Source organism: Sinocyclocheilus anshuiensis, unplaced genomic scaffold (assembly GCF_001515605.1).
Source record: "Sinocyclocheilus anshuiensis isolate Anshui unplaced genomic scaffold, SAMN03320099.WGS_v1.1 scaffold455, whole genome shotgun sequence".
Classification (NCBI taxonomy): domain Eukaryota; kingdom Metazoa; phylum Chordata; class Actinopteri; order Cypriniformes; family Cyprinidae; genus Sinocyclocheilus; species Sinocyclocheilus anshuiensis.
The window spans coordinates 153,615-157,225 of record NW_015552560.1 but is presented as its reverse complement, the minus strand read 5'-3'; the positions used below and the strand labels follow the sequence as shown (position 1 = coordinate 157,225).

The 3,611-nt window shown below is 35.7% G+C and overlaps 1 protein-coding gene across 1 annotated transcript in view; it reads left to right on the top strand.

Annotated features, from left to right (window-relative positions):
- LOC107664704 (phospholipid phosphatase 4-like) overlaps positions 1-3,611 on the top strand; it is a 148,062-nt gene that overhangs the window by 137,407 nt on the left and 7,044 nt on the right. The gene's annotated exons all lie outside the window — the stretch shown is intronic.

The window sequence follows — 3,611 nt, the reverse complement described above, 5'->3', positions numbered from 1 at the left end:
CCACCATGCTACATTTCTTAATTAGGGTAATGAAAAACATTTGACTTTTATTCAGAAGCCAACAGCAAGAAGGCAGAGACTCGTAAAATGGGAGGAGAACCTTCACCAGCACCACTGACAGATGAAGAGGAGATGGCCACAATACCAATATTAAAATCCAACAGGGAAAATAATAATTTGTTGCTTTAGTATTTGTAGGAAATAAAGATGACCAAATAAATAGTGAATAATTTGTGTTTATTTAACAGCTGTGGTGGTGGTTACGGCATATATCTTGTACTACCTTTCCATCTGGCATCCTTCCATTCAATACAATAATCAGCTTCATTTTCGGAAGGTGCGATGGTGAGAATGTGTGTGTAATCAATGCATATCGATGTAACTCCCCGCGAATTAATGCAGCCTCCTCGTCTACAGGATCCCTTATAAAAATACATGCCATTTTTGTCACATTTACCGTGTCTGCATGATGAAAATGAAAGTGGTCCAGTGAGAAAAATAATCTTGTTTCCATTTTCATTAAGATTATTTTTCTTTCCCCGCTGGCAAATAAATTTTTACTTGTTTAGCCCAGGAAACAAGACTAAATATCATATATATTTTTTCTTATATAGAAAAAGCATCATGATTTAAGAATTTTTAGATATTTGTACTTGAAATAAGGCAAAAATCTCAGCAATAAAAGCAATTTTTGCAGCGTGAATGAATGAATGAGGTATTTAAACATTGCTTACGCTTTAAAAAGGGGGAGGAGACCGAAATAAACTCTGGGTTTACCGAAGAAAACCTGCTCCTGACCAGGTTAGTTTCACAGAGTAAGTTACTATGGTAACTTACCGAGAGGTTTAGTTTTGTCTTTTATTGGAACCGAAAACACTGCGTTTCCCTTTTCTGGGGTTAACAAACTCTGAGTTTCCAACAAAACCCACTTTCTGGAATACACCCCAGGTGTTTTTCATATTCTGAATTACCTCTTGTTTTATTAAATATTTACTGTTAAAATTACAGTTAAAATATTTCTTGTAAATCTCAACTTAAACATTAATGTAATCAAATTAAAATCTCCTTTTCATATAATTCGTGTATTCTTGTGATGGTGCGTCTTGACAGCATGTCTACTGTACACCGGACGCGAGCGGTGCGGCGCAACAAAATACTATAGAACCCTTAATAATCAGTGATGCTGTCTACACTGGATGCGGCGTGGCGCAACATGACAAATCATACGTGCCGTCATTCGTTGCGATCCTATACATCGGATGCTACAGTTGTCGCGCCACGCCAGCTAAAGTCGGTCTACAATGACTGGATGAGTCACGCAACAAAGCGACCGTTGCAAATCATTTGAATTTTAAGGTTACTTCAGTAACCTTAATTTTGAGCCTGCAACAAAACTCCACTGCTCTTTGATGATCCGGGGGGTATTCCAGAAAGCGGGTTTTGTTGGAAACTCGGAGTTTGTTAACCCCAGAAAAGGGAAAAGGGAAACTCAGGGTTTTTGGTTCCAATAAAAGACAAAACTAAACCTCTCGGTAAGTTACCATAGTAACTTACTCTGTGAACCTAACCTGGTCAGGAGCAGGTTTTCTTTGGTAAACCCAGAGTTTCTTTCGGTCTCCTCCCCCTTATTAAAGCGTAAGCGATGTTTAAATTACCTCATTCATTCATCCTTTCATGCTGCAAAAATGCTTTTATTGCTGAGATGTTTGCCTTATTTCAAGTACAAATATCTAAAAATTCTTAAATCAAGATGCATTTTCTATGTAAAAAAAAAAAAAAAAAAAACAATGTTTAGTCTTGCTTCCTAGGGGAAACAAGTAAAATTATCTGCCAGTGGGGAAAGAAAAATTATCTTAATGCAAATGGAAACAAGATTGTTTTTCTCACCGCACCACTTTCATTTTCATCATGCAATGTGACAAAATGGCATGTCTTTTTACACGGGATACTGTAGATGAGGAGGCTGCATTAATCCGTGGAGAGTTACATTTACATCAGGAGAGGAATTTATTTTACTTTATTTTATTTTGCCATATCCACATGCATATTTATTTGAGCGGTACCACTTTTAGATGACGTTCACTTGATAACATCTTGCTGTGATCTCTGGAAGTAACCTAATTATTAGAATTTCCTTTAGGATTTCCAGTGTGGTTGGATGTATTGATGACACGCATATTCCTATCATCGCGACTTCTGAAAATGAAACCGGTTACTGTATGGAATGGAAGGATGCCAGATGGAAGGGTAGTGTGAGATATATGCCATAACCACCACCACAGCTGTTAAATAAACAAATTATTCACAATTTATTTGGGCATCTTTATTTCCTACAAATACAAAAGCAACAATTATTATTTTCCCTGTTGGATTTTAATATTGATATTGTGGCCATCTCCTCTTCATCTGAGTAGAAGTCAGTCATTACACTAATTAAAAAATGCATGTTGGATTAGAGAACATTTAATTATGTGAAAAGAGCATTAGACTATGTGGAAAAAGCCACTGCACATTGAAATAGACACTGAATGATATTTATTGAATATGTCAAATATTTGTAAAGGTATGTCTACACCCATGTACCTTTCACACTTGAAGCTTTACCTGACTGAATTATGTTTTGTTTTTTTGGCCCGTGGGATAGCCTACCATGAAAATGAAGACTAGTTCAATAACTTACCGTTCTGCCAGTTTTCACCTCTGATATTATAACAGTGATTACGAATTAGTTACGTATTGCGTAGTATGCGGAAGTCTTTTTGTCGGGTGCTGTTGCCATGGTGAATCATAATTTCGGAGCACCATTGATCATGGCTTTTCATAGTTGTGATGCACGCGCTAAACTCAGAGTCAACATACTCATAGTGGATTGAACTAACACAATTCAGCTGTTCTGAAACCGAAAACTCAGAGTTTCCCATCTCAGGGTAAGTCAACTCAGAGTTCAAGTTTTAACTCAGAGTTTGTTGAACCTCCTTTCTGGAATACACCCCAGGGGGCTGTTTCATAAAACAAGTTTACCAAATAAGTCAGGTTTATTTCCGTTAGTCTGACTTATTGTCAGTTGATTTGGTTCAAAATAAGTCAGACTAACTGAAATAAGCCTGGCTTATTTGGTAAACTTGTTTTATGAAACCTTTTCTTCTGAAACTTGTTCTGACCTTTGTCAAAAAAAGTCTTTTTCATTGCCTTTTTCTCTCACACTTTAGAAATCATCGGAAATTATATATCAATTGAAAACTTTAAATCTCAAAATTCATCCTTTGAAACCCATTTTAAAATCAAACATTGCATTACCATGAAAATGTTACATCAATATCATGTTAGAAAATATTTTCGTTCATGAATTATAACAATTTAAGTTTGGATTGTGCACTTTCACGTCTATGTTCAAAAATGTGAGTGACAGTTAAGGGGTTAATTTCCCTTGGTAAAAATAAATAAATCAGACCATTGTTGTTATAAAATACAAGTGTTTTAGCTCAGATAATTTGGTTTGGAAAGAATTGACAAGGCATTTTTTGATTTCTGAGATCTCTGACATTTAATTGCAGAGCTTGGTATTTTGAGTATATTTTAAGACGTTGAGATATTTAAGGAAACACATCTAA